The sequence below is a fragment of the Lissotriton helveticus genome, chromosome 3_1 (assembly GCF_964261635.1).
Source record: "Lissotriton helveticus chromosome 3_1, aLisHel1.1, whole genome shotgun sequence".
Classification (NCBI taxonomy): domain Eukaryota; kingdom Metazoa; phylum Chordata; class Amphibia; order Caudata; family Salamandridae; genus Lissotriton; species Lissotriton helveticus.
In genome coordinates, this window is record NC_136061.1 from 1,512,146,849 (window position 1) to 1,512,174,441 (window position 27,593).

Below are 27,593 nucleotides of genomic sequence, written 5' to 3' on the forward strand. Positions count from 1 at the left end.
ATTTTCTTCAGGACTCTGGAAACTTCACAACAAGCTTCTCCAGATAGCTTGTGGTATTGTAATTTATTATCATGCTCTATTGGCAGCATCAATAAACGATGTAAAGTAATCCATTTAATGTTATGTGCTGCCAACCCAGTTGGAGTGGTAACAACACAAGAGAGTGATGACTCAGTTCTTCTCTGTAGATGAGTTGAAATTCCTTTAATTAGAAAACTTTTTCCAGTTCCTGCTTCTCCACTCACGTACAGTCGGACAGGTTTAAATGACGTACATGAGCACTCTTTTTTCTCATGACATAAACCATGCTCAATCTGTTCTATGACTTTGTCATATATTTGTTTCTGCTCAACGTTTAGTTGTTTTTCCAATTCTTCTAAGTTTACTACACCCTCCTGAGCTTGTTCCATTGCTCTTTCCACCTCATCCATGGCAGTGGCAGCTTCCTTTTGGATAATTGGTCCTCCGAGTGGACCCTGACTCAACGAAGCAGAACTCTGACTGTCTTGAGAACTGTCTCTAGCAATCTCTGCTGCAATTGTAGCTTCTTGCTGTATTTCGTCATCAACATTTTCAGATAATTATAAAAGCAGGACATTCTATAGTATTTTTGCTTGCATTGAAAGAATCTTCATAACTGAGAAAATCTCCAAGTAGTTCCTCTTCTGTACGCCATGGCTTAAAGAGTTGCAAAAGAGCTAAATAGTAAAATTCCCTTTTGTCAGGAGATCCGCAACTCAATTTTCGATGATTAATCAAATGTCATTTTCTTTGTTTCACCAGACATCCTTCGCATCCAATTACAGCATATACTCCTTTATTGATATCTTCTGTAATATTTGTCTTAAAAGTATAGCTTTGCAGTACTTCATAGAGACAAACATTGTCAAGATGAGTACTTCTATTTGGATAGTATGTATCCAACATGTTTGTCTTCAAAATATCTGTACTGTTTGGTTCTTTCTCTGCCAAATACTCAATTTCTTGTACAGATTTCAAAACTCTGTTTCGTGTTGCAGCAAGACCTAGACTCACCCACACGATTGTTATAGATTTGGTATATAGACTTGCTGATGATAACCGATCTGAACATTCGTATGCTCCAATATCTCGATGCGACAACATCTTCAGACTGTAACTGTATAATTTCTTACTTAGGCTCTTTTCATGAGAAATTTCTTCCCACATTTCCTTTAGTTCTGTCTTTTCTGATTTTGTTATGTAAGACGTTACATATCGAGCCACAGCATTAGAGTTGTCAGCAACATATTGAATATCCATGTTGGCATTCCACATGGAAAAAATGACTGAGTTATAGTCATTTATGTATTTTGATTCTTCATTTCTCTTTAAGTTGTATGTATTTTTTGGTGATTTTCTTGTCACAGTATGTCGTAAAGATGACATAAAATTGTTCACTCTTCCTTTCGATGTTACTGGACGTGGAAATGCAAAACGACATTTTGTGTAGAACTTGTCCTTGGATTTGAACTTTCGACGACAGTATTTTCCACAACGATGGGTTTGAAACCGTAAGACTTGATGTCTTAAATTGTTTTCCTTTGTACTTTTCGGAACAACACATGTAGAATACTGTTTAATAAAACTCATCACTGTGTCATCCGAATCTGTTCCAAATTTGGGAGCATCTTTGATCCATAGCAGCATATGTATGTGAGGAGCACCTCTTGCTTGATACTTCTTTCTCCAGAAGAAATCCAGAACCTGGCCAAGAGGAGGATTTTTGTTTGTTTGTGATAAAAGACATCATAGCTTTAAATCTATGATTGAAATACCTGCATACATTAACTGGATCCAAAGAGCACAGTACTCCAGGTGTCTTGTATTCTATATGTTCTATGTTTGTATTTGCCTCTCGAAGAAATTGAAGTAAGTCTTCCCAAGCATACTCAGCACAGCTAAGAGTAAGGAACCATGTAGGAGTTCCTAAGTTTCTTAGCATACATTTTAGTTCCCCATGACGACGGTACCAATACTCTTTGGTACCACGCTCACATGCCATGAGATTAATTAGCTGAGACTCCAAAATAGTGTCTTGCTGTTGGACTTTATCCATAAAGTCCCTTGCCGAAACATTTTGCAGATGTACTCCACTTTTCAGTATATGGTTCACTGCATAAGAAAGACCAGACAAGTCACTCTCAAACAGAAGATGAAACAAATATGGAATACATTGGCGACACCTTGGATCTTCTGCATATAATCTTAAAGTCCGGTATTCAGATGCAGGAATTTGAACAGATCGGTCATCATATCGACCTCCTTGACCTGTTGGAAATAACTGAGGAAAAGAACGAGCTTCCAAGCTTTCTTCCCATACACTAATTGGACTTCCTTTTGCTTCTTTCATTTGGAACAACTCAATAGCATTCCCCATTACTTCTTTGGAATGCAGAGGATGAACACTATAATGTTCATAAATTTCTTCACTTCTAGACACATCTACTTTTTCAATTTGCCCAGCTGAGAAATCACTGTTCTCTTCTACAGTTGTTTCATCTTCCCCTACATATTCATTTTTGTAGTACTGATTGTTTTTTACCAAATACAACGTTGCCTTTTTGACTTTCCTAACATCCACTAATTCTTGCCAGATTTTCTTACTCTTTGTAGGAACGCCATTAACTAGAATAACCAGAGGTTCCTCTTTCACTTTTTCAACACCTTGGCGTCGATTCCAATCCGGTAAAAAGCGCTCCGAATTGCTGTTCGGAGCGTTTTTCCCCATACGAATCGTACCTGTAGGCGTCCCCGTACGAATCAGCAAGTACGATCACAATCTAAAGCCTCACTCCGTACGACTCGTAAAAAAGCCCGTACAAATCGAAAGTCCATACGAATTGCAGTCGGCTGACGCACCACGCAGCGTCCGTACGTAAATAGACCGCGCCTTCTGAACCAGGAAGTACGATCCGTGTTGAACACACTCCGTACAGCTCTTTTTCTACGAGAGCTCTAAACTACCGTAAAACCACACTCCGGCAAGACCCGCACCCGGTACACGACAAGCAGGACATGAACGCCATCGTCCGTCTCATCCCTATCCTGTACGGCCACCACCTCGTACTTAGAAACCGACGACGGCGCAGAAGGTGAGCACAACGAAGTCCAACATACCTGTACGTGTTGCCAGACGGGCACATCGCCATTGCACGATTGTAATGTCTGGGTATGTAGCGCCACACACTCCCGCACATCACCAGTGTAATACGGAAAGAGGCCGTATCTTCGTCATCGATCACGGGGTACGGTACGTCACCGCACAACAGTAGACTAATACGTGGGCGGGCCCACCTACGTCATCGACCACGGGGTACGGAACGTCACCGCACATCAGTAGAGTAATACGGTGACAGGGCGCACCAACGTCATCGACCACGGGGTACGGAACGTCACCGCACATCAGTAGAGTAATACGGTGACAGGGCGCACCTACGTCATCGACCACGGGGTACGGAACGTCACCGCACATCACTAGTGTAATACGGTGACAGGCCGCACCTACGTCATCGAGCACGGGGTACGGAACGTCACCGCACATCAGTAGAGTAATACGGTGACAGGGCTTACCTACGTCATCGACCACGGGGTACGGAACGTCACCGCACATCACTAGTGTAATACGGTGACAGGCCGCACCTACGTCATCGACCACGGGGTACGGAACGTCACCGCACATCACTAGTGTAATACGGTGACAGGCCGCACCTACGTCATCGACCACGGGGTACGGAACGTCACCGCACATCACTAGTGTAATACGGTAACAGGCCGCACCTACGTCATTGACCACGGGGCACGGAACGTCACCGCACATCAGTACAGTAATACGGTGACAGGCCGCACCTACGTCATCGACCACGGGGTACGGAACGTCACCGCACATCAGTAGTGTAATACGGTGACAGGTCGCACCTACGTCATTGAGCACGGGGTACGAAACGTCACCGCACATCAGTATAGTAATACGGTGACAGGGCGCACCTACGTCATCGACCACGGGGTACGGAACATCACCGCACATCACTAGTGTAATACGGTGACAGGCCGCACCTACGTCATCGACCACGGGGTACGGAACGTCACCGCACATCAGTACAGTAATACGGTGACAGGGCGCACCTACGTCATCGACCACGGGGTACGGAACGTCACCGCACATCACCAGTGCAATAGACGTGTGGGACATACGTCTGCTATGTCAACGTAAGTCTAACTGGTGTATAGTAAACACATCCACCACTGCCCACCACTGCCCAGCACCAGAGTGCCCACCACTGCCCACCACTGGCCAGCATCAGAGTGCCCACCACTGCCCAGCATCAGAGTGCCCACCACTGCCCACCACTGGCCAGCATCAGAGTGTCCACCACTTCCCAGCATCAGAGTGCCCACCACTGCCCAGCATCAGAGTGCCCTCCACTGCCCACCACTGGCCAGCATCAGAGTGCCCACCACTGGCCAGCATCAGAGTGCCCACCACTTCCCAGCATCAGAGTGCCCACCACTGCCCAGCATCAGAGTGCCCACCACTGCCCACCACTGGCCAGCATCAGAGTGCCCACCACTGCCCAGCATCAGAGTGCCCACCACTGCCCACCACTGGCCAGCATCAGAGTGCCCACCACTGGCCAGCATCAGAGTGCCCACCACTGCCCACCACTAGCCAGCATCAGAGTGCCCACCACTGCCCACCACTGGCCAGCATCAGAGTGCCCACCACTGCCCAGCATCAGAGTGCCCACCACTGCCCACCACTGGCCAGCATCAGAGTGCCCACCACTGCCCAGCATCAGAGTGCCCACCACTGCCCACCACTGGCCAGCATCAGAGTGCCCACCACTGCCCACCACTGGCCAGCATCAGAGTGCCCACCACTGCCCAGCATCAGAGTGCCCACCACTGCCCACCACTGGCCAGCATCAGAGTGCCCACCACTGCCCAGCATCAGAGTGCCCACCACTGCCCACCACTGGCCAGCATCAGAGTGCCCACCACTGCCCACCACTGGCCAGTATCAGAGTGCCCACCACTGGCCAGCATCAGAGTGCCCACCACTGCCCACCACTGGCCAGCATCAGAGTGCCCACCACTGCCCAGCATCAGAGTGCCCACCACTGGTCAGCATCTGGAGTGCCCACCACTGCCCAGCATCAGAGTGTGTGTGTGTGTCTCTAACACCCCCACCACTGCCCACCACTGCCCAGCATCAGAGTGTGTCTGTGTGTGGCAAACACCCCCACTACTGCCCAGCTCGTACATCAAAAACATACCATTGTCAACCTCATTACCCTCAGGAGATAGACACATTTTAGCAGACCTAAATGTGAACATCACACCACCTCCCAGGCACACAGCAGTCACAGACATCATCACACTAACTATAAATCTGAAAAGCAAAATATTAGCTTTATTCAGCCGATTCACAAAAGAAAAGCAAAAGAGAGTCCTCGCTCATTAAAGGCCAATGGCCAGTCCAATAAAGTCTCTGCAACAGTTTGTGCTTCCATGGGTGTTATCTCACCCAAACCTGCTTGCACATGGCGTTTAATCCGCTGTGGTGACTATGAGGGCACCATCTGTGGAATCCTCCGGCAACGCATGGACAGGAGAGGGAAGGACAGGTGGAGTGGGTGCAGGTGAAGTGGATTCATCCACACTGGTTGGGGCATCGCCGAAAGTAGATTCAAAAACCTGGCTGCACACCTCAGCCAGTGCGGAAAAACTACCACCTGAACCCGGGGACACATTGGGGGTGGAGGTACAGGGCTGTGAGTCTGTTCTACTGGGTGTGTGGATGCGTGTGTGAGGTGTCTCCCCTCTCCCTGTGGGTGTGCCTACTTGCCCTTGAGACTGTGTGCGTGGAGCTTTGAGCTTCTTACGCTGTGTGTTTGCGCTGGGTGTGTCTGACCTGTGGCATGTGTGTGTATGCTGTATGTGAGAGGCAGAGGTGGATGGCTCTGAAGGATGGGGGGGGACAGATGCTGCTGGGTGTACATAGCTGCCGTCAGTGTTGATTCAATGGCAGCCACACTCCTACGCAGATCAGACATGGCTGATGACATGCCCTCCATGAACGACACCACCTGTGTAATCAGTTGTGTATGTCCATGGAGGACAGTCAGCATGGATGTCTGACCTACTGCAATCTGCCGGAGTAGTCCACAGTCTCAGCACTGAGGGCAGCAGGGGACACAGGGGCAGGGGCTGCGGTGCCGGGAACAAAGGAGACACGGGGGCTAGCACGGACCCTAGGCACACCAAGGACTGGGAGTGTGGAGATGGGACTGGAGGAGGGGAGGGCAGCCAAAGATGAAGGAGTGGCCATTGCTGCATATTCCACCCCCTCCTGAGAGTCTGACTCGGAGTCGTCGGCATGGTAAGATGTGTCAGTCACATGTCGTCCGGCCTGCAGACTCTCCTCACACTCTGTGCCACTGCCTCCCTCTGACACCTCAAAGTAGGTGTCACTGTCGGTGTGTCCCTCTGCCTGGTCCGCGCCTGTGTCTCCTCCAGATTCAGATGATGATGCTGTGAGCAAGGAAAAGAATTAAAACATATCAGTCACCTGTACACATCAGACATATCAGCTGCAAATCATTTTGCCTCAGTTCTCAACATGGCATGCATCATGAGTCACATGACACTGAACTCTGTATAATGACAAGTCTACTTGTGGACAAATGTCAGAGACACAATGCTCAATGTATGGTAGGAGACAAGGTACAGGCAAGGCAAATACTTGTATGAGGGACACAATCATGATCCACTGCCTGACAACAGGATAGCTGATGATGCATCACAGTTCATTAGCCAACCCTGCCACCCAAATCAAGACCTGGTCATGTTTGAATAGCTTAGACTCTGTGCCGCATTAGAATAGTCCTGCCCGAACAAGTGTTCCATCACCTCACACTGCCATCACAGCTTTCTACACCCAAAGTCACATTGTGTGGCAGACCATCAATACTATGTACAAACAACATGCAACAGATTTTGAGAATATGCACACATGCACTGCCCAGTGTGAGTATGCATAATGCCAAAATATTGCACATGTACATTGTGCACCTGTAGCTAACACAAGATAATTAGAAAGTGTACCATGGACAAAGGCCACTGAGGCTGACTTGTACAGGAAACACATGTTGAGACTCAAGAACAGTGCCAAAATATGAAGAAGGGCAGACACATTGCACATGTGGTGCTACATTTAAGGTACCAACAGGTGTCACAGACCCCCCTACAACATGATGATGTGCAAAGGAAGATGCATACTGAGACATTGCACCATAGGAGTACATGTCAAAAACAAGCATTAGCCAAAGCAAAACTCTAATATGGAGTAGGGCAAGGCATGTAATGAAGCAGCTGCTGACACTGGGACATTCAAATGCCAATGCATGAAGTGCCTGTCTGACCACACCACTCAAACTATGGGAGTGTTACCATGCCTTTGAGCACTTCAGGTACCATTTCACACACACATGACAACAAACAGACATGTACCTACCCCCTTCGTGCTGCTGTCCCTCCTGCAACTGCCTATGGAGGTCTGGGAACACCACTTCCAGGACCCGGAGCATGTTGGGGGTGAGGTGGCGGCTGCCGCCATGCCGCCTGGAGCTTCCAGCTTCAGCTGGACTCTGGCGATGCGGCGGGTCCAGCACCGGATGTCCTGCCACCTCTTCTTGATGTTTCGGAGCCTCCTGCGAGGCCCCCCTCTCTCCTGACAGCCGTGGCGATGTCCACCCAGATTTCACCCTTCTCATAGGCAGATACCTGTCACAAATGTAAAGTAAAAGAACATCAGTATACCTGGTCCATGTTCCAAAGACACCCATATGTGCACAAAATACATGAGGACAACAGGGCATCGTATGCCACACACATTTGCATCATTGTCCAGGAGTATGTGGCCTGTGTGCAAACACAACTGCATTGCATCACATAGAAATTCTACAGATGACATGAGGGCTGCAAAATACTCTTTGAGCATGGCACTCACTGAACAATATATGCTACAACTGGGTGCACTGCAGCACGTGACATGCTGTCACACACCACACTACAACAAATAACTCTCTTGTAACAACACTGTGCACCCTGGCACTCACTCACAACAACATTGCATCTATCCACTATACATACACAGTGGCTATGATGTCACACACACAACAGGTGCACACTCCAAGGTATTGCACACATCACTCACCTGATCCTCTGGTCACCCATACAGCTTGCTGAAGATTGGCAGGAGGGCATCCAGCAGGGCCTTGTTCTGACCATCAGTGAATTCAGGTGCCCTCTCCATGCTCAGCTAATCAGGGTCCAGAGGATTCAGAGACAGCAGCTGTGGTTACCACACCAATATTGTGCAGGCAAGTGCCCTCCCACAGCCACATATTGCCTTATATCTGTGCTGCAGAGGGTCTGTGAGTCCAAGGAGTACTGTGTGATAGGCCACCATATTTAGCATCCTATGTTCCATCCAATCACATCACACATAAGCCCATGACACACATATGCATGGTTTGAAAATAGAGCCTGAGCTGAACAACAACTTTCGCAACATTCTATACTTTTTCCAAACTGATTTTTCCAGGACACCTGTAGGAGTTTTAAAAAACTCTGTATCCATGACAACCTGGTTGCATTTTGAACAGTACACTGTTCCCCTAGTTGTTCCCTATGCATTTATTCAAATTCCCACCCAAGTACAGTGACATTGCCATTGCCAATGCAACACATTTAATGGTGTAACGAGGCGTACACACGCACGTACCATTGGGGTACGCTTTGCTCGCGTATAGCTGAAATGCAATAGGGAAACGAGGCGTACACACGCACGTACCATTGGGGTACGCTTTGCTCGCGTATAGCTGAAATGCAATAGGGAAACGAGGCGTACACACGTACGTACCATTGGGGTACGCTTTGCTCGCGTATAGCTGAAATGCAATAGGGAAACGAGGCGTACACACGCACGTACCATTGGGGTACAGTGCGTCAGACATGGTCAAGTGAACGATTGTGTAGGCTGCGTCCCTGTCCACCTTCATGTCACCATTGGGAGAGTTACACCAGGAAATCACACAGCAGGGATGTAGTCTACACTCATGTCAACGATGTGGATGCATACATCAGCATGGCACACATATATCAGGATGGGCCAGGTGTGGCAGACATTGAAGAAGCACAGGGATTGTGACCCTGTGCCTCAGTTGATGTGTGAATAGCTTGCACAACATGTCATCAATCATGATGCACATGTGCATCACATGCATTCAACAATTTCCATCCGAGTAACGTCAGCAACATGTTGTGAGGCACATGAACACTGGAATGGCCCACAATTCAGTACAGGGAACTGGCACATGATGACAGCAACATGCCCACTGTCACAGAGGTGTCATAGCCGCACAGCATGACCCTGTGTGACCACGTCATGTGTGTGCCATGTGCGACATTGTGCATGCTGTTTGCATATGCGATGAACAGGTCAGTAACGTATTACTCACCTCAGAATATCCCCACATGTCATCCTGGACATGGCAATTTCCGTTATGCTGTACACTTGTGTGTTGGTGTGTAAATCCTCTGGCTCTGCAAGTGTCATTGGCGTTGTGTGTGCCGTGATGACGTTGTCTGAGTAGTCATATGTCACCTCTGCGTGCACACGTCAGGTCCTCTGTTTGTTTCACAACACCAGCGCAGGTCCGGTCTAAGTGTAAGCTTACACATTTTGTACCCAAAATCATTGTACAAACACTTCTGACCATTTAGCTTTTATTGTCATACTCAGGACGGTGCCAATAGGGATGTAATTTACAAAGCCTGTGAGGAATGAAAAAGACTCATGTTGGTGACTGACCCTCACCGTCTGTGTCTCCACGGTTTTCACGTCAGGCACAACAACAAGAGCTGCTCCCATTGCGGGGACCAGACATATGAATCCAGGTGTGATTGGTCCCACAAGCCACTCAGACTCCAGCAGTTGGCACAGCACCACAATAGCTCATGGTTGGGATGTAGGACGAGTGCATGTGTGTGGGTGTGGAGACATCTGAGCCCCTTATTTGTACATCAGTCCTCCAGGCCAAACTCGTCAGGTAAATAAAAGAAGTCAGAGATATGTAATTGCATTAACAAATCACCACGATGCAAGTGCAATGCTGCATGGGATTAGGGGGACAGCGACCACACGGCTCCATCAGAATTGCAGCCGTCGTAGCCAGCACCACGACCTACGGTCCCAGCCCTGCATGTGACACAGGAGGAGTAAGTGCACTTCCTCATGTCCATGATGTCCCTCACCCCGCCCACGGACTAAGCGTCAGCTTCTGTCCCAGCGTACCCGTCTGGGGGCAGTAGCGCCTCTGTTGATTTGCCCCTGACGCCATCACTCGCTGAGTGACGGACGCAGGCGGTGCATACATCTCAGAACCGCTGTGACAGACAGTATCGGAATGTTCATCCTGGTCCCCGCTGGTTCAACTCACAACCTCACTGCCAAATATCTCCCAGGTGTCGGCCGTGGCGCCGTTCTCGGATGGTGCTGGCCCCGATACCACACACTGTACGGCTCCGCTGTGGTAACTGTGTGGCAGAACACCGCTCTTAATGCTGCATGGGAATTTAAAAATCTATGACCCGGCCACACCTCATTACAATGGGTGCTAATGAGTATTGGGAGTGTCATGAAGACCCACTGGCACATGAGTGTCAGTCCCAAGACCACAGGACAGGTGGACTGGGGGATGCGAGTGGTGTGGACACCTAGCCAGACACTGGTGATGTCTCTACTCAAAACGTGTTTTTGGATGAGTGGGCAACGGACAGTGTTGTGTTTATGTAGGCGGACGGAACCATGGCCCTTCATCTCCCCGTTGCTGCGGTGAGGACCAACTTGTCACTGAGGTCCTTAAACTACACTAACGCTACGCTGAGCCTCTGCAGGCCTATCTTGATGAAAGTACTGTATGTATATTGGCAAGCATGTACAGCCACGCAGCATGTTTGGCTGTAGATAGGCACGTTGTCAGACCCCCACACCCCTACCCGGACTGACCATGTTCCCTGTCCTCCCACCCCACCCCAGGAAGCATCTGCATCCAGGCCTCAAAACCACAGAACACATTCCCGTTTGCTCCGCTGTAGAGGGTATCCAAAAGGTACAGGCACTACGCAAAGATGTCATCATCCTCCCTGACTCTGGGAGTGATGTTTTGCAACTTCACATGCATCTTTGCCAACCACCCGCACTCTCAGTGCGATATGGTTGTGTAACAGCTGCCAGTGTATGCGTTGTAGGTACGGCCCAAACTTGCCCACGCCCTTGTCGGATGCCAATCTACGACACTGGTGTTGTTCCGGTGTCGCCTGGATAGCCCCGACTCACTGGTCAGATCGATGGCACCCATGGAGGCTAATTAGTCCTAAGCTATGTATGTATTGAAATTTGGCACTTTGCTACTGCCTACTGTTCCTTACAGATATTGGGTTACAAAAGGTAAGTAACTAGTCCATTACAGTTCTGTGCATCTGCTGTAGGAGCATCTATGTTGTGTCCTTGCTGTGATGGCAGGGTTACTAATGTACACACACCATGCCACGTGTGTTAATGACCCGTTCACATGTGTGATGGCATCACAGACCATTAGTGACAAATCTAATAATCATGCTGTATGATGATGGTTATGTAATTGTAACTGAAAGTACACACCGCAACACGACTAAGGCAGAACAGTGCAAATGATGGCACATGTGGTGTGTGTGTGTGTATTGCAGTCAGCCGTCTGGATGTGCAGACAACCTCCTACTGACATTGACATGACGTGTGTCACTGACATGATACATTGTCATGCTCACTAAGACCTTTCCATCAGATCGTTTGTATGCATGTCATATCCATTCCACACACTACAGGTATTTTCCTTTTCCACGGAGGAGTGGGTGGGAGCTGGCACACGTTACATCAGTGTGTATCCCACGCCACACTCCAAATTGTCTACATTATTTGAAGCAGTGTTGCTTGTGCCATGTACATTGTTATAGTCTTAGTCAGACAGTTGAAGACATTTCCTTTAAATTGTGTCTTGCAGGGCACCCCCTCTGGAAAGGCCGTTGCCTGACTTGGAAGCCATGAGGGAGCGCAATTGCATCCGTCGATATCGTTTCGGCAGACAGTTGATCAAGGACCTGACGGACAGGCTTGAGGCTCACCTACAACCACGCCACAGGTATCCAACTGCACTGACACCCAAGGTAAAGGTGATGGCAGCCCTCCATTTCTTTGCCACAGGTACGTTCCAATTTACCATAGCTGATGTGGGAGGGATGTCTCAGACCATGTTTAGCCGGGTATTGGGTGATGTTTTGGGAGCAATGTTGCTCCACCTTGATGAATTCATTACATTCCCTACTCCAGAAGAGTTGACAGATGTCAAGGGGGAATTCTATGCCCCGGGCCGCATGCCACATGTAATTGGTGCAATTGATGGTACACATGTTAGTCTGGTGCCACCACAGGCTCAGGAGCAACCGTATCGCAACAGGAAACACTACCACTCGATAAATGCCCTGGTGGTGTGTCTTGCCAACATGATTATCTCACATGTTTGTGCACGTTTTCCAGGATCGTGCCACGATGCTTTCATCATGAGGCGTAGCAGGGTACCACAGATGATGCTGCAGCTGCACAACCGCCGGGCATGTCTAGTTGGTGAGTATACACTGTCAGCTCTGTATGTCAGTATGTCACAACTTCATGATCTGCATCATATGATTCACTCTTGTACATGATGTCAATTTGCAGGAGACGCTGGATATCCAAACATGCCGTGGCTAATGACTCCGCTACGCAACCCCAGGACAGCTGCAGACCAGCGTTACAACAATGCTCATGGGAAGACCAGGCGGGTGATCGAACGAACCTTTGGAGTCCTGAAGAGCCGGTTCAGGTGCCTGGACAAGACAGGCGGAGCCCTCCAATACAGCCCACGCAAGGTGTGTGACATCTTCACCGTGTGCTGCATGCTACACAACATGGCAGTGGAGAAGGCCGTGCCACTGTGCCTTGATCCTGATGAGCTGGAACATCCGCCTGTTGAGGATGAAGGCCTTGGCCAGGATGCCAGTGACGAGGAGGGTGAAGATGATATCCGCGGTCACCTCATCCGCAACTTCTTTTCATGATGGTGAGTCATTTCATCTTTTATGTAAAAGATGGACTATAGAGTTGCATGGGTAGCATGCTGTGTATGCAACAGACTGTAAGCAAGATCACTTGGATGTGTGTTGTGCAGTGTCACACGTGCAGTTGTAATGCAACACACATATGTGCTATGTGTGCAATTGGAATGTACAGGTGTCATACTACATCTGGCTATTCAACAGACATTGACAAAATGACTTTATACAGAACTTGACCCCTTGTGTGCCACTCTCATCCACAGCTCTCCCTGCCTGTTGTCCGTTGGGGTACATCGTGGTCATCCTTCTATTGCTCATTATGATTGCAACGTCAGCCACATCAACGGAGCATGCTTGGACATGTGGAGAAGTCAATTTGGGTAAGGACTCATATGAGGCTGTTTAGCATCGGTATGTGTTGAAACGTGTGGTACATGTTCATGTGCATGTAGTGTCACCTTGCATACATGCAACTCCATTATGTAACTTATGACATGTATGTCCACTCCCATGACAGGATAGTCACCCCTTCTGTCATCTGTTGTACTTTGATACTCTGGTGAATGCATCAATGTGTGTAGACATTGCCACTGCAACATTGCACATACAATGGCATGACATTGTGTCAGAGGTCACAACCACGGACTCTGTGGGGGATTGCAGCCTCACTGTGTGCATTAGAATGTGACAGGATCCTCACCTCCAGCTTGTGGGCCAGTCCAGTTTGATTACCATGAAACCATGTGGTGTGGGTGTTGCCCAGTGTATGTTCCACATGTTAAGACAACTATCTAGTGAATCACTTTACATGGATGCATTGCCCCTTGCAGCAGTATATCATGTCACTGTCATGTCGTTATCTCAGTGCAGGTTGAGAATACTGCTACGCCAGCCTGCACAGTGAGTAGCAGTTATGTTTTGATGCACATGATGCCATGTATGTTTAGCATGACAAAGTAAAAAGTTGGGAAGATGCATATGTGATTTATTGTGTAGCACCAGTGGAGTGCGGTCATTCACATGAATCTCTGGTCCCCTGCAGCATTACTGTGCTATGGTAGGGTCTGATTATGTAGCTTGGATGGACATCACTTGCACTTAATATTTATTGTACCTGCATATCATGTTTTGCATTGTGATGCATACTTGACACATCAAAAGACTGGCTACAGAGTGCCTTCATTGCATGTCGATCATTAGCTTCCTCATCATATGTGATACTTACAGCTGTTGTGGATTTGCTCAAGTTAGCCTACATGGCCCTTATGGGTAACCAATATCAGTACAGACATTACAGTTAGCGTAAGTTGCATTTCCATATGTTTCCATTTGTTTCTAAGGTCCACCTCATCTGAGCCTGGGAATGGGTTTTGACTACATAGATCTATTTGCATGGGAGCTCACTTGTGAGCGTTACACATGACTCTAATGGATGACAGACTGTCCTAGCTTTTATGTGTCCGTGTCACAGAATCGTATCTCATGTGATGGCATGATTACTCATCATAATTTTTCTCCAGTCAGTACACTTCACAGGTGTGACTGGTACAGTGTAGCTAATGAGGTTTTTGAAGTGTCAGTGACATGAGAATGTAGTCCTAATGCTTATTTGCCTCTGTTTCAGGTCTCCCTCCCAGCAGTTCCCATCCTCTCCTTCCCTCGCCTGATCACCCTTTTGTGTCTGTGGTTTGTACTCAGACCAATGGGCTATTTGGAGGTGGAACCCTTAGAGCATCACACCACTCTGATGAAGAAAGGTACCGGCAGTCCTTGACAGCCTTGTAGGTAATGGTAATGCGGCATTACAGGTGACATCATGAATAGTGTAAATTGGACTTCTTGACAATGCACATGTATGTTTGTTAAAGCTCCATGGGCTCACAATGTAAATAATCATGTTGTGCATGACTTCTGACTCCTACTGAATATTGTGCCGGCTTGGGGCTCAACACACATGTCCTTCTACTGTGCATCTATACTATTTGGCATGTAGTTAGCTCATGCTTGTTATGTGTGTACCTGTATAGTGACCACACGCATGGGGTGGGGGAAGGCTAGAATACTATGTTGTGTGTGAGGTAGATGTCTTTGTTGCTGCACTTTGGATTTGAACACACTAGCTCTTGTATACACCTGCTGACGCTGTGTGTCTTGTGCACCACTTGACCGTAAGGGCCCTGATCCAGTGACTGTGATCTGTGGTGATTACTGTGCCATTTTGTTGTCAGTGACCCGGAGTGAGGCAGACACTCCTGCCTTCACATCCACATGTCACTTTGTGCATTGCGGGTGCCCTTGTGTTATGCGTTTGTTTAGCAATTTGTCACACCCCTCCTGCCGTCATGTCTTCACTCATTGCTGCAGCTGCATACACAGCCACCATGCAGCGCACACTATCCAGGAACACAGACACCTACAGGATGACCCTCCTTCCATCCATTAATAGAGCATGCTCCTGCCACCCTACACACAGACAACACCAGACATTCACCCTCCTGCTATCAAAATGCTTAGAACTCAGCCATTGCTGCTGCTATGCCTGTGTGTGCAACACATACTGGCACGACTATGCAGATTCACATGACATTGGGTCTACGTACCTCCAGGTCATGTGCCGTGTCCAACACACACACACACACCTTACATAGGCACAATATTGTACTGCGTTAGCTTGTCAACACCACTAGATCAGAAAACTGTTAGCTTACAGTCACGTGCCAGTACACAACCTGCTCACACCACTTCAACATTGCTGTCACAGTCAGGCAAGTTGCCACATGGGACACACACCATGACCCTGTCTCTTGGGTGTGGTGTGATTTGCCCGTTCTGGGGTAGGTATTTGTCAGACGTGTGTCGTTGTTCTGTATGCGTTGCTCCCATTACAGTAGTATAGTACTTTTAGCTCCATAGGAGTAGGTCACCTAATCAGGTGTGCTTGTCTAGAGTGCTCCAGCCCGTTGCCCACAGTCTGTCCTGCCACCCTTATCCTGTGCGCCAATCATCACATACACAGTAATGCATCATGCTGATGGTAGCTCACATACCTGAGGACACAGTTGTAGGTACTCCCTACATGGACTACTACTTTTGTGACACTGACATGTACTCCTCAAAGTGACTCTCCTGGGCCTGCCTGTGATAGCAGTATTGGGATTCAATCCCCCCTCCAGCATTGACTGTCCCACACAGGTGTGTCTTACCATCCATGTATGTAGTTCGTGGGAATTTCTGACCAATGTGTGTCCTCACTCAGATTCTGATCCAAGTGTGTGGATGACTGCTGTTTGTTGTATACCCTTGCATTTTTGACATTGGCAGACACATATACATTTATGCTGTTTCAAAGATTACTCACCAAATGCATATGATGTTTAGATTATTTATTGGGTGATCTTGTGCAGGAAACGTGATTAGGTGCTGTACAGAAAGGGGTGGAATCCAAAGTCCACAGCTGGAGATGAGATGCCTTACAGTTTCAGTCAACAGAGTCCAGGCCACAGTGCCTGACATCATTGGGCAGACTGTGACCAGCAAGTCCATGTGGGAGAGTCTCATAGGGGATGCTGTTGCACCCAGGGGCAATATGCCAGGTCCAGTGTCCTGGGAGATGTCCATGGCCCACTGACCCTCAACGTCTTCGCCGTGGACGACCCACCTTCCTTGGGGGACCCTCATGTGCAGGCATGGACGGTGCATGGAACGCTACGTCAGAGGGTTCCTCCTCCTCCTCCTCCTCCCTCCCTGTGGCTGGTGTTGCACTTTGCTGTGATGTTGCTGGCCTTGTGACACAGGGAGGGGGCTGCATGTTGGCAGCCATCTGACGTAGCACATGGAAAATGTCCCTATGCACCATCAAGAGCTGAGCCTGGTGTGCCTCCACCCGTCCATAATGCAGGTCTTGCCTGGCTATTTGCTCTGCCTGCTGTTGTCTGACCTGGTTGAGGGCCTCCGCAAGCTGGCTTACCTCCCTGGTGTCCCGCCGGTATGCCTCAAGGATGTTAGTGAGTTCAGGCATACCGGGCCCTGCAGCTGACTGGCCAGATTCTCGCCTACGCTTTGTGCCGCTCCCACCACCCTGACCCACATGAGCACGGCCTGCGCTTGTGGGCACATCCGATCGACGGGCCCCCCGAGTGCTGGGAGGGTGGACGTTGTCACCAACCTCAGGGGCGCCCGACAAAGGGTGTCCCTCATTTTCAGACTGGCTCTCTTGTGAATCATTGGCAGGGCTCTGACCTGTTGGCTGGGATGTGGTGGGAATGGGTCCGGTGGTTGGCTGAGATGTAGCTGGTACAGTTGCTGCAGGGGTTTGGGATCCAGAGGAGCCAGATTGGTTGGGGTCATCCACAGTGCGTTCAGGGACGGCGCTGCCGGTGGGGTCTGGGTCCTGCTGAGCCTGGGACTGGGATCCTTGGCCCCCCTGGCTGGGGGGGGAGATCCGCACGTTGCCCTGTGTGTGGGAGAGACAGACACTGTTAAGGCACTATCAAGTGACATGTGGTTTGGTTATCCATTATCAGCATCACTGTTCCACAAGCTATACATTGTTGACATTGTACAGTTGTGTATGTAGTGGTAGAAAAATGAAATGTGCGATGGGGTATTTACATTCTTCCAATCTCTTGACAATGACTGACACAGCCATTGCTGTGTCTTGTGTTGCCGGCACCACACGTGTAAAGCATTGCTCAGTTTCACGCTACAGCCAGGATACGGTGTAAATCCTTATGTCTGCGTCAAGCATGCACAGAGTTTAGATGCAGCATGTTGATGTAAGAGACAGAGCATCATTATTTAGCATGTCAGCTACTACTTTGGATGTCTTTTGCTGTTCCATGCTGGCCAAACAATGCCATCACCCCTGGACCTGTACACCCACTTCTAGATCATAGCTTTGGAACTTGGCACTTCTCTAAGACGCATCACCTTGTCAATACCCATGTCCATGTTGGTACTTATGTTCATCCAAAAAGGTAATGAGATGGTGCACGTGCTTTTTTTGAGAGGCACAATGGACTGGAGCTTCCGTTATGTGCATGTATGAGTTGTGTGCATATTCATATAAGTGCGTGTTTTGTTGTGGTACATGGCAATTGGGACAGTGTTCGTTCCCAGGGGATGAGTTTCAGTAAGGGGTGTGTACAACAGGCCATGCTATTACTTTGTTTGTGACTAGCAAGCGTCCATCGTTCATGATTTGGCTGTCCCCTCATGTGGCATGCTGCCATATTCGTGGATTTGTGTTGGTGCACAGGATGTATGACCTTGTCCTGGTGTTTGTGTTTGCAATGATCACAGGAGGGACTTGTGCTGCCTACACCTGTGGCCATTGTGTACTACAGAGCTTTCAGAGATGTGTGTCCTGACACAGTACAGTGTTGACTGCAAATGGTGGGTGTCTTGCAGGCACATAGCAGATGTTTGCTGGTACTTGTGAGACATCCCTTAACATTCTGCTCTATGGAGTTTGTGAGGCCTGTGCAGTGCTTGTGTGCAACTGTGTGTGTGCCCCATGGAGGTGCGTTGAGGTGACAGAGGGAGGAACACTGACTGATGGGGACAGAGGGAGACAGAGACGGAGGGAGAGAGAGGGAGAGGGAGAGGGCGACAGAGGGAGAGGGTGACAGAGGGAGAGGGCGACAGAGGGAGAGGGCGACAGAGGGAGAGGGCGACAGAGGTAGAGGGCGACAGAGGGAGAGGAAGAGGGCGACAGAGGGAGAGGGAGAGGGCGACAGAGGGAGAGGGCGACAGAGGGAGAGGGCGACAGAGGGAGAGTGAGAGGGCGACAGAGGGAGAGGGCGACAGAGGGAGAGGGCGACAGAGGGAGTGGGCGACAGAGGGAGAGGGAGAGGGCGACAGAGGGAGAGGGAGAGGGCGACAGAGGGAGAGGGCGACAGAGAGAGAGGGCGACTGAGGGAGAGGGAGAGGGCGACAGAGGGAGAGGGCGACAGAGGGAGAGGGCGACAGAGGGAGAGGGAGAGGGCGACAGAGGGAGAGGGTGACAGAGGGAGAGGGAGAGGGCGACAGAGGGAGAGGGCGACAGAGGGAGAGGGCAACAGAGGGAGAGGGAGAGGGCGACAGAGGGAGAGGGCAACAGAGGGAGAGGGCGACAGAGGGAGAGGGCGACAGAGGGAGAGGGCGACAGAGGGAGAGGGAGAGGGCGACAGAGGGAGAGGGTGACAGAGGGAGAGGGAGAGGGCGACAGAGGGAGAGGGTGAGACAGGGATGGAGACAGGTAGTTTGTGCTTGCTCTCTTGCTACACTGCCTTACTTTGTCACAAAATGATGCATCTCTGAAAGGTGTGTCAGCAAAATGTAAATATTTAGAAGCTGTGGTCTAGTATCTTGTGTGATCTTTACCTATCCCTGTGCATTGGGCATTATGCTTGTGTGTGTCCCTGGGACATATGGCATGAGAGCAGCCTCTTACCCTACAGATTCCACCCTTTGTGCCTCCCCCTTGCAACTACCCCCATTTGGTAGTGTACTGCTTGGACTCATGGCCACCCACCCCATGCTGCTGGGCACTGTTGTTAGTCTACCCATGTAACTTGTGTGTTTTGTACACTCACCAGACTCAACGGCTCCTTCTATTCCATGTGCCCCCACCGCTGGCAGCAGGACCATGTCCTTCTCCTCCCAGGGATGGTATACAGGAGGACTGCGGGGACCACCGCCTCCAGTGTGGTGTGCAGAGGCGTAATCATGGTCCATCTTCTTCTTGACCATCCTCCGCAGATCGTACCACCGGTTCTGGCATTCCCCCCTGGTGCACCTGATGGGTGCAACAGCATTGACCCGGTCTATGATCCTCTCCCACGGGCGTGTTTTTTCTGCCAGGCTGGTCTGTCTGACCAATGCGCCAAACAGCTGCGGCTCGACTCTGATGACTTCATCAGTAAGTATCTCCATCTCCGGGTTAGTGAACTTTGGATTCTTCTGTGTGGTCATGGTGTGTAGTGTATGTGATTGAGGGGTTGATGGTGTGTATGAATGAGGGTGTTTGGGTCAGAATGTGAAGGGGGTGGTGTGGGTATAGATGAGATAGGGTGTATGTGTGTAGGTATGTGTCTGCAATTGTTTGTGTGCTCTCAGTTTCCTCTCAAGAATGGGTATGTTGCAAAGGATGATGGGTTGTATGTGTGGGCCCTTTTATTGGTCAAATGGTGGGTGTGGCTTAATTTGAATTGGTGGTATGTGTGTTATATGGGGTGGGTGTTGGTGTTGTCCTCTGTTTGGCTGTGACCAGGACATTGATTGTCAAAGGTGTGTACACAGGAGACATGTTCAGTGTAGTAGTGCGACTCGTTAGCAAGGTCCTTGTGGTCGTTTGGGTGTTGGCGTTATGTGTGCGTGCAGTACTTGTGCGTGCGAATGAGTTGAACGTGCCGTTGGCGGGTGGGGGGTTCGCGTAGGCTTGTTGGGGGGGTGTGCGTGCGGTACGTGTGCGTGCGATTGAGTTGGACGTGCTGTTGGCGGGTGGGGGGGTTCGCGTAGGCTTGTTGGGGGGGTGTGCGTGCGGTACTTGTGCATGTGTTTGAGTAGTACGGGCCGTTGGCGGGTGGGGGGGTTCGCGTAGGCTTGTTGGGGGTGTGTGCGTGCGGTACTTGTGTGTGTGTTTGAGTAGTACGGGCCGTTAGCGGGTGGGGGGTTCGCGTAGGCTTGTTGGGGGGGTGCGTGCGGTACGTGTGCATGCGATTGAGTTGGACGTGCCGTTGGCGGGTGGGGGGGTTCGCGTAGGCTTGTTGGGGGTGTGTGCATGCGGTACTTGTGCGTGTGTTTGAGTAGTACCGGCCGTTGGCGGGTGGGGGGGTTCGCGTAGGCTTGTTGGGGGGGTGTGCGTGCGGTACTTGTGCGTGTGTTTGAGTAGTACGGGCCGTTAGCGGGTGGGGGGTTCGCGTAGGCTTGTTGGGGGGGTGTGCGTGCGGTACGTGTGCGTGCGATTGAGTTAGACGTGCCGTTGGCGGGTGGGGGGGTTCGCGTAGGCTTGTTGGGGGGGTGTGCGTGCGGTACATGTGCGTGCGATTGAGTTGGACGTGCCGTTGGCGGGTGGGGGGGTTCGCGTAGGCTTGTTGGGGGGGTGTACGTGCGGTACTTGTGCGTGTGTTTGAGTAGTACGTGCCGTTGGCGGGTGGGGGGGTTCGCGTAGGCTTGTTGGGGGGTGTGCGTGCGGTACGTGTGCGTGCGATTGAGTTGGACGTGCCGTTGGCGGGTGGGGGGGTTCGCGTAGGCTTGTTGGGGGGTGTGCGTGCGGTACTTGTACGTGTGTTTGAGTAGTACGGGCCGTTAGCGGGTGGGGGAGTTCGCGTAGGCTTGTTGGGGGGGTGTGCGTGCGGTACTTGTGCGTGTGTTTGAGTAGTACGGGCCGTTAGCGGGTGGGGGGTTCGCGTATGCTTGTTGGGGGGGTGTGCGTGCGATTGAGTTGGACGTGCCGTTGGCGGGTGGGGGGGTTCGCGTAGGCTTGGGCGAGGGGTATACGTCTAGTATGTATTGGTGGAGCTTGCTGTGAGGCGAATGTTCCGTACGAATCAATGTTAATGCGTGAATACTTTGGGCCGTACCAATCTCGGCCAGGCCTTTCGTTTCGAATCGGAATAGTGAGTTTGTACGGCCTGATTACTAATCGTACGGTGGTATTCACAAGGCTTATTCGTACGGGTAAACAAATGTGATTCGTACGGTTCGTAGATAATCGTACGGAAATCGACGGAAACGGATCGGAATTCGGAGTTCGGACGGTAGTTTCCCATTCGTACGGATTCGGCTACGAATACGAATCGTATGGTGGATTATTTTACCGGATCGGAATCGGCCCCCAATTGTATCAATATTTTTCTTTAAATCTACAGGCAAATAAACAACACTTCCCTTTAATCCTCTCTGTAAATCTGAAGGAGGCAATTTCCCTGTCTTAGGCTCCATGCAAACAATAGCCTGAAATGGATGCACACATTGAATCAGAATAGACTCATAGGTATTTAAATCCATCAATTCAGAAGGAATGTTTACCAACTCAAGATTATTATGTACAGCTCTAGCAGGCATTTTGTTTTCATTTAATTTATTATAATAATATTTATAAATACGCAGATCAGAACCCAAATCAAAACAATTCTCTACCAACAAATAAGTTGCAAAATCCTTCCACTCATTATTATTTTCCTTTTCACTTTTTACATATAAATCAACTAACCTAGTCTTAATCTTATAATGAGTTCGTCGACAACACACACAAGAAAAATTTGGCCTTTCACTTGAAATGACCTTAAACTTTGTAATTTCATGGTCAAAATGTTCTGTACTTAAATTCTCTACATTCTCTTCCACATTACCTTCTATTACTGTATCAGTTTCTGCACTGCCCTCTTTTTCACCAAAGTAACTAAACTCAATTTCTTCACAAATGTTGTACACATCTAATACAGATCCATGCAAAAGAGCACTTTTTAACTGTTTTAGCTTAAGTGCTGGACGTTTTGCATAATACAACCTTCTCACTAATTTCCTCAATTTAGTATGATGTACTGCTAACATCCTAAAATTATGAAAAACGCTCTGACATGCATTTCTAGAAAGACAAGCCAGTGAATGCCCATGCAAACTTGTTTTTTCTCTCGCTCTGCAAGGATCTAACTCTTGCAACATTTTAATTTTTTGTTTTAGACTTTTCTTAGTATATGTCCGCAAGAAATTGCGAAACAAATCAATTGAATCCTGTCGCACACTACAAATACTACTACAATTCCAAGTGTACAGTGGAGCCTTAGGATGTCTCCCTAAAACTTCATCAGCTAACACCTCTTCTGCATTTCTAGGCACAATTTTTTCTTTTTCAATCAGACAACCGTCCTTCACCTCATATCCTCGACCACTTGTGTCAACTGCATGCACCAAATCAATATCCTGAAACTAACTCTCTTCATTAAAAAATGGCTCAAAACTTGAACTATGCTTCCATTCTCCATAAAAAAATCACAAAAACTAGTCAGATTAATTACTCTTTTCCACTTACTTTTTGATTTCAAAACATTGATTACCTTGTCTAGTGTACGAATTCTATTGATTACTAAAATAAATATTTTTTTTGTTCATTTCAAAAGCCTGATCAACTATCCTCTCTCTATTTTTTTTTCTTGTAAAAATCGGTTTTCCTTTTACAATTCTTAACATTTTTTAATAAATGTAAAACAATTCTGTTATAAAACATTCGCCTACGAATGTCAATGAACTGATTTTTATGTCTATTAATATAGACAGTATCATCTCCATAAACTTTTTCTACATTTTTGCTGGGTTTTTGCTTTTTCTTTGTATTATCTTGACTTTTTTTACATTGAGTTAATTTCCGTATAAAATGTTTTGTTGCCTTACCAGGAGCATTCTTCTTTTTCTCCGTATTTTGTTTTTTACATACATCTTGTAATTGCGTTTTCTTGGAAAAGTAAGTTTTCTTATAGTTTCTTTTTTGACGAGTTTTGTAGGCATTTTTCGTCTTCTTTTTGTTGATAATTACAATCTGTTGTAAAGAAAAAATAACATATTATAGACCACTACTAACATACTATATAGCAATTACAATAACTAAACGATATAAACACTAGTTTACAACATAAGTACATTTATAGCACAGCAACTGTGTCTCACCAGAGTAGGAAATCAAGCAGTTAGTGCTGTTTCTCACTTTATGGCAGTGCAGAACAGGTTCAACATTAATGTCACTCTCTGACTGCACTATCTCTCTCTTAGCGTGTGTCATCTCACTCTCTGCCTGCGCCATTTCTCTCTTTGCGTGTGTCATCTCTCTCTTTGCGTATGTCATCTCACTCTCTGCCTGCACCATCTCTCTCTTTGCATGTGTCATCTCTCTCTTTCCGTGTGTCATCTCACTCTCTGCCTGCGCCATCTCTCTCTTTGCGTGTGTCATCTCTCTCTTTGCGTGTGACATCTCACTCTCTGCCTGCACCATGTCTGTCTTTGCGTGTGTCATCTTACTCTCTGCCTGCACCATCTCCCCTCTGCCTGCATCATCTCTCCCTCCACCTACGGTATCTCTCTCTTTGCATGTGTCATCTCACTCTCTGCCTGCACCATCTCTCTCTTTGCATGTGTCATCTCACTCTTTGCCTGCGCCATCTCTCTCTTTGTGTGTGTCATCTCACAGAGAGAGAGATGCCACAGGCACAGGGAACATCTCTCTCTTTACGTGTGTCATCTCTCTCTCTGCCTGCACCATCTCTCTCTTTGCGTGTGTCATCTCACTCTCTACCTGTGTCATCTCTCTCTTTGCGTGTGTCATCTCACTCTCTGCCTGCACCATCTCTCTCTTAGCAGGTGTCATCTCTCTCTGCCTGTGCTATCTCACCCTCTGCCTGCATCATGTCTCTCACCGCCTGCATCCTCTTTCTCTTTGTGTGTGTCATCTCACTCTCTGCCTGCATCATCTCTCTCTTTGCGTGTATCATTTTACTCTCTGCCTGCACCACCTCTCTCTTTGTGTGTGTCATCTCACAGAGAGAGAGATGCCACAGGCACAGGGAACATCTCTCTCTTTGCGTGTGTTATCTCATTCTCTGCCTGCATCATCTCTCTCTTTGCGTGTGTCATCTCTCTCTGCCTGCGGTATCCCACCCTCTGCCTGCATCATATCTCTCACCGCCTGCATCCTCTCTCTCTTTCTGTGTGTTATCTCACCCTCTGCTCTGCCTGCATCATCTCTCTCTTTGCGTGTGTCATCTCACTCTTTGCCTGCGCAATCTCTCTCTTTGTGTGTGTCATCTCACAAAGAAAGAGATGCCACAGGTACAGGGAACATCTCTCTCTTTGCGTGTGTCATCTTACTCTGTGCCTGCATCATCTCTCTCTTTGCGTGTGTCATCTCACTCTCTACCTGCGTCATCTCTCTCTTTGCGTGTGTCATCTCACTCTCTGCCTGCACCATCTCTCTCTTTGCATGTGTCATCTCTCTCTGCCTGCGCTATCTCACCCTCTGCCTGCATCATGTCTCTCACCGCCTGCATCATCTCTCTCTTTGTGTGTGTCATCTCACTCTCTGCCTGCATCATCTCTCTCTTTGCGTGTGTCATGTCACTCTCTGCCTGCATCATCTCTCTCTTTGCGTGTGTCATCTCTCTCTTTGCGTGTGAGATAGTGCAGGCAGAGAGTGAGATGACACACGCAAAGAGAGACATGGTGCAGGCACAGAGTGAGATGTCACACGGAAAGAGAGAGATGACACATGCAAAGAGAGCGATGGTGCAGACAGAGAGAATATACAAAGGCATCTACCATGTCATTTCAGTCTCTACCTGCGTCATCTCAACACTGTCATCTCACTCTCTGCCTGCGCTATCTCACACGCAAAGAGAGAGATGACACACGCAAAGAGAGAGATGGTGCAGGCAGAGAGTGAGATGACACACGCAAAGAGAGAGATGATGCAGGCAGAGAGTGAGATGTCACACGCAAAGAGAGAGATGATGCAGGCGGTGAGTGAGATAACACACGCAAAGAGAGAGATGACGCAGGTGGTGAGAGACATGATGCAGGCAGTGTTTTGTCTGTGCTCATACCATCTCACCGTCTCTCTGCACCAACAGAGATTAGATTAAAGAAAAACGTGCAAATATAATTCTTTCTTTCACCCAGTCACTCTCTGTGATAGTGGTCAAAATAGTCTGACACTTATACTAGAGAAGTAGGTGCATTCTGTTACTTAGACCCTTCTGGGCATATGAGAAGTGGAGTATGTTAAACATAGTTTGTCTCCAGACAGGCTACTAGGACAGTTAACAGAAAGGTAGGAGAGCACATGGGAAAGAAAATGGCTGCTAGAAATACAAAATGGCTTCCAGCTCATGCTAACACATCTGTCTAATATTCAACACATGGGCTGAGTTCTCTGTCTTAAAGAAATGACTGTGATAAATGGTTTTAGTAAAATGAGCACTTTTAAAGTTTTTCACCACGATTTTACATGTAATCTACCTTGTCTGTGTCTGCTTGCACTATGTGTGTCTGTGCTCATACTATCTCACTGTCTCTACGGGCAAAAAACAGACCATATATATATATTAGCAAGACATAACATTCCTTTTTCATTTCAATAGCACACCCTAGATCTTTATTGCACAGCTTAGAGCCTATTTGGGAACTAAGAGGCTGCCTAAGATTCTCTACTAGATTCTACTAGATTCTCTGCCTAAGATTCTCTACTAGTACATATCCTAAAGATTAACTGACTTCAAGAATACATGTATTCCCATATTTTTAAGCACATCAACTAAGCAAATTATTCACCCAGATTCATTTAAAATCAAGCTTGACTCACAGTGTGATCTTAGACACATGGCCAGGATGTTACATGTTATCTACCATGTCTGTCTCTGCCTCCACTATGTGTGTCTGTGCTCATACTATCTCACTGTCTCTACTGGCAAAAAACAGACCATGTATATATAAGCAAGACATAGCATTCCTTTTTCATTTCAACAGCACACCCTGGATCTTTATTGCACAGCTTAGAGCCTATTTGGGAACTAAGAGGCCTGACAGACATGCTGCCTAAGATTCTCTACTAGTACATATCCTAAAGCCTAACTGACTTCAAGAATACATGTATTCCCGTATTTTTAAACACATCAACTAAGCAAATTATTCACCCAGATTCATTTAAAATCAAGCTTGACTCACAGTGTGATCTTAGACACATGACCAGGATGTTACATGTAATCTACCATGTCTGTCTCTGCATGCACTATGTGTGTCTCTGCTCATACCATCTCACCATCTCTCTGCACCATCTTTACAGATTAAAGAAAAACGTGCAAATATAATTCTTTCTTTGATCCAGACACTCTCTGTGATCCTGGTCAAAATAGTCTGACACTTATACTAGAGAAGTAGGTGCATTCTGTTAGTTAGGCCCTTCTTAGCATGTGAGAAGTGGAGTATGTTAAACATAGTTTGTCTCTAGACAGGCTACAAAGACAGTTAACAGAAAGGTAGGTGAGAGCACATGGAAAAGAAAATGGCTGCCAGAAATACAAAATGTCTTCCAGCTCATGACAACAAATCTGTCTAATATTGAACACATGGGCTGAGTTCTCTGTCTTAAAGAAATGACTGTGATACATGGTTTTAGTAAAATGAGCACTTTTCAAGTTTTTCACCAGGATTGTACATGTAAACTACCATGTCTGTGTCTGCTTGCACTACGTGGGTCTGTGCTCATACTATCTCACTGTCTCTACTGGCAAAAAACAGACTATATATATATATATATATATATATAAGCAAGACATAACATTCCTTTTTCATTTCAACAGCACACCCTGGATCTTTATTGCACAGCTTAGAGCCTACTTGGGAAGTAAGAG